The sequence below is a fragment of the Rattus norvegicus genome, chromosome 6, assembly GCF_021556685.1.
Source record: "Rattus norvegicus strain SHRSP/BbbUtx chromosome 6, alternate assembly SHRSP_T2T, whole genome shotgun sequence".
Taxonomy (NCBI): Eukaryota; Metazoa; Chordata; class Mammalia; order Rodentia; family Muridae; genus Rattus; species Rattus norvegicus.
Genome location: NC_141539.1, coordinates 37,861,239 through 37,870,221, shown reverse-complemented (window position 1 = coordinate 37,870,221; position 8,983 = coordinate 37,861,239).

Sequence of the window (8,983 nt, the reverse complement as noted above, 5' to 3'; positions counted from 1 at the left end):
AGAAGAAGATGTTGGGTACCCTGGGACTTCAACTATTAGACACCCTGTGGATGATGGGAATTGAACCCCAGTCTTCTAGAAAAGCAGCAAATGTTCTTAACCATTGAGCCATCTCCCCAGACCATGTGGCACGCCTATAGCTAGCTTTTTGAGGAACTGCCAAACTCTTTTCTACAACTGCATCATTTTACATTCCCCTCCAGCAACTTCCGGGGTTCCAGTTTGGCCACAAACTCACCAATCCTTAAAAAACATTCAAAAAAAATCCAAAAAACAACAACAAAAAAATAACCCAGCAACCAGCCCAGTGAAGAAGTGCTATCTATCCAGCTGTGTAGCTGTCTATCCAGCTGTGCAGCCATCTTGGACTCCCCCCATGTCTTCTAAGGTTGAGCAACCTTCCACACCCTTGTGGTCTCTCCACATCTTCTCTGGAGACATGTCTAATCAAGGCCTTTGACCACTTTTGAATGGAGGCATTTGTTTGGTTGATGAACTGTATGTGAGCCATATACATTCCATATATTAATTCCCATTGCATGAGATTCGCAATCATCCTCTTCTGCCCTGGGGTGGGGGGGGTGTCACCCTTCTGCTCTTAGATGTGTCACTGCACACAGTCTCCTTGCCCTGCATAGACTCCTTTCCAGCTTACAAACACAAGTGTCTGCTTTGAGGTTAATTTCTCAGCAGCAAATGAAAGGTGGGTTTCCGTTCTTTCATTTCTGTTTGTGTTGTAAAGATTTCCCTTTCTTTATCTGCGTGGGTGTTTTTCCATGTGGGTCTTCCTCTGCCCTGTAAATGATTATTGCTCTCAAAGGCCAGAACTGGCATCGGATCCCCAGTACCTGAAGTCACAGACAGTTGTGAACTGTCACGGTGCCAGAAATCAAAGCCAGGTCCTCTGCAAGAGCAGCAAATGCTTTTGACCTCTGAGCTATCTCTCCAGGCCTAGTACGTTTCTTCTTGTTTCTTGTTCGAGGTAATGTAGTTAAGCTGAAGTCAACTTGAGGTGGTATTCCCAAATCCTTACCTGCTCTCAAGAGGCGGGGCTGTAACAGTTCAAGGGTTCCCACAGCTCTTTCCCTTCACCAACGAGTTAGTGAAGGTCTACTACAGGCTGGGCTGGTAGTGTCCTGGATCTTTGGGGACACAGTGGTTACAATATAGACATACAGAAGTCCTTAACCTCCAGAATTTGTATTCACTACCAGCAGGAGCACTGGGCTAATGCAAAAGGGCCATGGATGTTTTTAAATGACACTTCTATGTCTGCCATTGTGAGCAGACATGGTAGGAGACTTAGGAAGGAACGTAGCACAGGAGCTTCCATTTCAGTCTGGTAAACAACAGAGTATCCTTGTACGCCATGAAAATGATTGAGAAGAAAGGGGAAAACTAAATGGGGGAGAAGGGAGGGGAGACTTGAACGATTGGGTCATAGTCCCCAGCAAGGGGACAGGGGATGGAGTGATTGATTGCTCTTTGTAAGGACCAGGGAGACAAGGTGAGAAGAAAGGCGACACCATGAGAATTGGAGAGTTCACAATGGGAAGCCCAGCTGTCTGTGAGTGATGTTTTGTTTTGTTTTGTCTAAGTATTAACAAGGTCATGAGTTGGTTATAATGGGGTGGAGGAACATGGGAGGTGTGAGGGGTAGAAGGCAATATAAAATACTCACTGAGGAAAAAAAGCAAACTTACCAGGGAAGGATTTAGGATTTAGGATTACCATTTGAGGTTTGTGGTCGTAAACTTAACATGAAAATTACAGCCAGTGGTGTGTGTGTGTGTGTGTGTGTGTGTGTGTGTGTGTGTGTGTGTGTGTGTGTGTGTGTGTGTTTGGTGTGAGTGTGTGAGCGAGCATGTGTGAGTATGTTGTGAGTGTGAGTAAGTGAATGTGTGTGAGTATATTGTGTGAGTGAGCATGTGTGTGTATGTTGTGTGGGTGAGCATGTGTGATTGAGTGAGTGTGTTGTGTGAGTGTGTGTGAGTGTGTGGGTTTCATTTTGCTTTGCTTTGTCTCCGAGTATGCATGAAGATCCTACCACAGTGAGGTAGTAAGAATTATACCACTTCAGGGAATAGGCTCCCTGGATCAAAGGGAAGAGTGGTTTTTATTTGTATCTTCAAAGGGACTTTACCAATTCGTACTCCCCAGTAGAATCTGAGGGAACAGACTGAGTCTTCAGCAGCCATGATCTGGGGCAAACTTCCTATTTTGCATCCCCAGTAGAATAAAGTATGGCTTCTCATAGCTTTGGTTCACGTTCCCTTTAATTTTAGGAGCATTATATCTTTTCAAAGGTTTGTGAATGCTTAGATGTCTTACTACATTTTTAAAAATAATCTTTGTCCTATTTTATTGTATGCTGCTTAGGTTTTGTGGGTTTTTGAGACAGGGTATCTTGCAAAGTAGCCCAGGATAGCCTCAAACACAAATACCCCTGCCTCTGCCTGTACCACTGAAGTCACTATTGTGCCTTTGTGGATTTATCGTTATTCCCCTTAACAGATGTTGTATTACATATCTTATTTCATGATTTCCTAATTACTGTTTATAAAAAGAATATTCTGTAATTCTTCTAATACCTTAGAGTTTTTAGTTTAAGTTTCAAATGTAACAGCACACCCAGGACACTGAATTTGGAATGCTCACTTCCGCAAACAAGCTCCACACTGCCCCTTTCAAGCCATGCCCACCTTTCTTTCCCTTTCTTCCCACCTCAGTGTCTCATGTGATAGTTAATTTTAAATAATAGCTTGCTACAAACTACAGTCACCCAGGAAGAGAACATCATTTAAGGAATCATCCAGATTCAGTTGGTCTGTGGACAGGTCTGCAGGGAGTGAGAGGATTGTCTTGATTGTTCATTGAAGTAGAACAACCCAGCCCACTGTGGGCAGCACAATTCCCCAGGCAGAGGGTATTGAAATATGTAAGGCAGGAGAAGTTACATGAAAGCAAGTAGGCATTGAGCAAAGACATATATTTTCTCTCTTTGCTCTTGACTGTGTATGTGCTATAAGAAGTTGCTTCAAGTTCTTGTCTGGAAATCCCCTCAATGATCAACTGTGACTTGCTGATTTCTAAGCCAAATTAACTCTTTCCTCCCCTATGTTGCTTTGGATAGGGGTGTTTTATTAAGCAACAGCAACGAAAGTAAGATACCACTGATCCCTAACTCCAGCAGCCATGACTCTTTCATTTTTATCATTTTGTCATCTCAAGAATGTTCTGCGCTTAAGACCAACAGTGTATGACCTCCAGAGTCAGGCCGTTTTTTATATCAGTGGTTTTGATCTTGCAATCGCCAGGGTGTGGATGCACCTTACTTTGCTTATCTGTTCACCCGCTGAAGAGCATCTGGCTTGTGTCCAGCTTGGGGATACTATCACAAATACATTTACTGTGAACAGTGGTGTACAAGGGTTTTCCTGTGAACCTAAACTTCCCTTCTCCAAGATAAACATTTAGAAGTAACGTCGAGTCCTGCAGTGGTGGCTTGTTTAGCTCCTTAAAAAATTGTCAGGCTGTTTTACAATGACTAGACCTTTTTCTGTTTCCACTTGAAAAGCAAAAATGACCCAGTTGCTTTACTTCCTGCCCAGTGTTTGATGTTGTCACTGGGTTTTTTTGTTTGTTGGTTATCTTGATAGATGTATGGTGTCAGAGTTCATGGGATTTTAATTGCTGCCAGCCTAGTGATTGAAGATGTTGGGCACTGTGTGCTGAGAACTCTAAGCACGTTCTGCTGAAATGCCTGCGTGTCTTTTACACATTTGTTTGTGTGTGTTGTTGTTACTGGTCGCTTTTGAGGTATTCCTACACTCTGGATATTAGTCCTTTATGAGAAATGTGTTTATGAATAACTTCTCCCTGTATGTGGCTTATCTTTTTCTCTCTCTTTCTCAAAAGGTTTTAAAATTGGGTGAAGACAATTTACCAATGCTTCCTCTTTGGGTGTCGCTTCCAGTGGAAAGGGTAAAGCTGAGAACTTTCTGACAGGTCAAGGTCACAGATGTTTTCCTCTTGTTTTTGTTTTGTTTTTCTAACTAAAACTTTAGAGTTTGATTTTTCTTTAAATATTAACTCAGGAGATGCCACCTGCCTTTAATCCCAGCACTCAGGAGGCAGAGGAAGGCAGATCTCTATGAGTTAGAGGACAGCCTGGTCTACACAGTGAGTTGCGAGCCAGGCAAAGCTACATAATGAGACTCTCTCCAAACAAAACAAAACAAAATTAACTCAAAGCAGGGATAGCTCATCAGGTAAAGGCATTTAGCAGCAAGCCTGATGGCCTGAGTTCAGTTCCTGCTGGAAGGAGAAAAGTAATTCCTACAAGTTGTTCTCTGACAGACAGACAGACAGACAGACAGACAGACAGACAGACAGACAGACAGACACACACACACACACACACACACACACACACACACACTAAAATTCTAAAAATGTTAACTCAATCCATGGGGTCTCTTTCACTCCTTCCACTAATCCCATTCCCTTCCTCCTTCTTCCCTATGAAATCCCAGTGGCGACATTTTGGACATGTGTGTGTGGGTCTGTTTCCAAGTGCTTGTTCTGTCCCATTGGTATAAGCGTCCACCCCTCTTCCGGTGACTCACAGACCTCACTATTATGGTTATGGAATGTCTTGCAGTTGCATTGATTAGTCCTCACTGATTGTCAAACATGAGTGTGCACTTATCATCTCAGCTACCAGGAAACTGATGTAGGAGGCTCTCTAGAGTCCAGGAGTTTGAAAGCACGCTGAGAAAATTACCAAGATTTCAAAAGATGGCTCAGTGAGTAAAGGCACCTGCCACCAAGTGCAAGGACTTGAGTTTGATCTTTGAGACCCACATGTTGAAAGGTAAGAAATGACACCCACAAGTTCCATAAGTTGTCGTCTGTCACCAAACTGTGTGCCATGTATGTGCATGGAAATACAAATGCGCGCGCGCACACACACACACACACACACACACACACACACACACACACATGCAATAAACAGACCCTCTCTCAAAAAGACAGTGACCAGAAATGCACCTTTTCAGAACTGACCAACCCAGTTTTTCTTTCCCATTTTCATATGATTTTAGAATACTTATTCTATAGTTGTGAAAAGTTGTCTATTTCATAAACTTTCTGTATCGTAGAACCATGAAAACACTCTTCTTCATTTTCTTCTGATCCATTTGTAGACATAAAAGAAGCATTTAGCTGTGTGTGTCGTCTGCTTGTGGTGAGTGTGAGATAGAATCAACCTGAACTCAGTCTTTGCAGTTGTGATGGACTGTTTTGTCGCTCAATGGAAACACCAAAGTCACCTTACACTAAATTCCCATCTGTTTGCTCTCTCTTTCTCACTCTCCCTTCCCTTCCCTCCCTCTTGTCTTGTTTGTTAAGACAGTCCAACTCTGTAGCCCTGGCTGCCTCAAACTTACTCTTGTAGCCTAGGCTGGCCTCAAAATGACCTCTGCCCACTGAGTCCTGGGATTACAATTGCAGACCACTGTACCACTCCTATATTCTATGGTAAATTTATAGCTCCATAGTCTTACTCAAGTAAACTAAGTTAAAACAGAGACCAGTCTTGAGCAGACAAAGCCAGTTAGATCCATACTGAGCTCTATCTCACCTGAATTGGAGACACAGGAAAACTAGCACAAGCTGTTACTTCTAGTCTGTGTGGAAGAGAAAGAGAACTTTACACACCAGAGACTTCCCAGGGACAAACCAAGCAGCTGTAAAGTCAATCCCATTCTTTGTTTCCTTCCTCTCTATGTATGAGAGTCTCCGTGGCTCCGATGGAGGAGCCACCAAACGTCTGGTTTTGAGTTACCCAGTTCACCAATCAAACTGTAAGTAGTTTGTGCCCTAGGTTGCCTCTCTAGAAGTGTTGGGGTCCAGTGGTATAATAAATTCCTCTTCAAATGATCTTCTTCTTGCCCTCTTAGTGTGACTACTCATCACCAGCTTGACAATTGTCATCAAGACTCCCAGTGACCCGGTGAGTGTGCGTGCTGTGTTGTAATGTCCCCGGGGACATCTGCACCATATTGCACTTCCTCAAGGTTGTCTACGTCACCCTTTGAGGGCTTACTTTTTATAATTTTCCTAATGTCTTTCAGACTTTTTTTAGGACTTTTTTTTTAGGACTGGCTCTAAGTATTTTGTGAGTTTTAATTGTGTTGGAAGGACTTTTTTTTTCTTTTCGCATATCTTCCCAAATTGGTCACTGGAACAAGATTTTTCACACAATATCCTTGTGGTTCCTTGTGGGACACCTCTGCAGTGAGTGACATTTAAAGACACTGCAGCTAAGAGAGAAGGAAGCCTGGGTCCAAACACAGGTCCTCTGGGCACAGATGCCCATTACGTCACACATCCTGTCCATGCCAAGCAAAGTTCTGGAATGTGTGTGGACAGCAGATGGCAGAGCTGTGGGAACCTTCCTTTGACTTCCTGAGTAGGAACCTGGCTGGCAGTTTCCAGAAGAGCTGTTTATTGCCTCTGTTCCCATCCTGTCAGCTGTGTTTCATGGTCTGGTCTGCAGTGTCCCCGGGGTCCTTGACCTGCCTCTGGGATCACATGGACCCAAAAGTCCAACCTGGTAAATGCTGGAATGAGGCCATTAAGGGCCAAAGGACCATTTTGGCAATGTGGTTGCTACAGAGGCCAGGATACAGAGGGCAAGGGGAGACAGACAGGTGAGGTCCTGGAGGGTAGAGGTAGAGCCCAGATGGGCAGAAAACAGGTTCAGGAAGAGAGGAGGCCAGCCCCAAGGTACGGGGGTAAATGGTGGTGCACTAACATGGGAGGTATGCCAGGCAGCAGTTGCTGAGTGGCCTGAGTAGTGGTTAGTGTGAGGGAGAACATAGAGGACTGCAGATGAACTTCAGGGACTCCGGATGGGCTGGGGGAGTGCCACCATGCACCTAATCCCTGGCTTCCCTACTTATTTCCTTATTTAAAAGATTCATTTATTTATTATATATAAATACACTGTATCTGTCTTCAGACTCACCGGAAGAGGGCATCAGATCCCATTACAGATGGTTGTGAGCCACCATGTGGTTGCTGGGATTTGAACTCAGGACCCCTGGAAGAGCAGTCAGTGCTCTTAACCACTGAGTCAGCCAGTTATATTTTTTTTTTCCATTCAGGGTTCATCATGGCACTTGTAGGGTATCCCATTCTAGCTCAGCTATGTCAGGAGGCCACAGGATGTGTGGTCTATATCCTGGCACCAGCATTGTGGAGAAATGTCATTGGGAGCGAGGGTCCCAAGGTGGGAACAGAATCAATGAGAGCAAACTTCCCCTCCGGCTTGAAGCACTCAGTTCGGTGGGATTTGAGAGGCTGGAACCAGTATCGACTGAGTGTCTTAGTGTTGTGACCGTCCGCAGACAGGGATAGTAAATTTACAGTTTCTCGGGCTGTAGGATGCTTATGTCCTCAGATCTAGGGTGGCCTAGCGGACAGTTTTATGTGGAATGTGAAAATGCTTTTCCGTAGTGATAAACCGCTTGCTGAAAGCTGGATTTCCCTCATGGTGTCCTCCAATTCTGATACAAAGAAAGTCTCTGGCTCTTGTGCTCCTGGGGCAAGCAACAAACCACCCCAATTAGAAGTGAATCTGGGACCTCGGAGATGGCTCAGTGGGTGAAAGCAATTGCCGCGTAGCTTGAGGGCCTGAGTTCGAACCCCAGGACCTACCTACATGGTAGAGGGAGAGAACTGACTCCTGCAAGTTGTCCTCTGACCTCTACATGCGGGACCCCCACACAAGAACACAAAATAAATTAAAATGTAATTCTTTTTTCATGAATAAAATGTCTGAGCTCATGTAACCCACTTAAGGGCCGCGGTCCCAGGAACATTTAGAAGAAACCTGGGTTTTCTAAGATCTGCTCGGTCTTGGACATTAGACGCATTCTCTCATGACTCCAAAGGGCTTCCCGAGCCCTGGGATCCATAGACACATATGACCTTATCACAGGATGCTCAAAGTAACTCACACAGAGGTTTGGGGTGGTGAGTTCTCATGAAGGGAGTGAGCCAGTCATTCGAGCATTGCACAACCATCCCCACCATCCATTCCCTGTGCTTCTGGGCAATGATAAATGGCACATCACTTCGGGGGTCACACAGCGGTTATCAGGCCCACAGTTGCGCAACCGTCTCTAAGACCTTTCGCCTTGCAAAACTGAAACTACCCACTGAGCAGCTCCTCCTATACTGCCCCTCCCCAGCCAGCCACGTCCTGCTTGCTCTTTCTATGAATGTGGGCTCTGGAAACACCTCGTAGTGAGTGAAATCAAGCCCTACCTGTCGTTCTGTGACCTTAGTGTCCTAAAGCTTTCTCCATGTGTGACATATGACAGGACCCTCCTCCGTTTCAGAGAACTGCATACTATTGGATTGTGTGTGTCTACCTCAGCTTTTTGTTTGTTTTAATCTGCTAATTTCTCAGTGGACGTGTAGAATGTTTCTGGGGTTTGTTTTAGCTTTTAAACCAGAAGTGAAACCTTCTTAAAAATCTTTCGCCTAGACCTCAGCAGGCACCACTGGGTCGAACGCCCACACGTTGGCCACTGGGAGGTTGGGAAAGGGCTGCAGCACTTTTAGCCTCTGAAGGGGCTTCTGTTGGGAAGAAGATGTAAGTGGGTGTTAGGTGGATCACCACTGCCGTGTATTGAGCTTGTGGCTTAAATACCTCAGACCAGACCAACCCTCCAAACAGCATCCATGGGAAGAAGTGACTGGACTCAGACTCACAATCATTTTTCGTCATCCTCCTGAGGGTTGCTATTACAGGTGTGAGTTGGCCAGCACACAGTGTTATGTTCAGTGTTCCAGCTGCCTGGGAAGCATGATAAAGAAGAGAGTATTCCCTCTAGACAGTCAAGGCCAGCCTGGACTATGTTGAGACAGGTTGCTAAAATGCCTTCCCAGAGGGAGACATAAACAG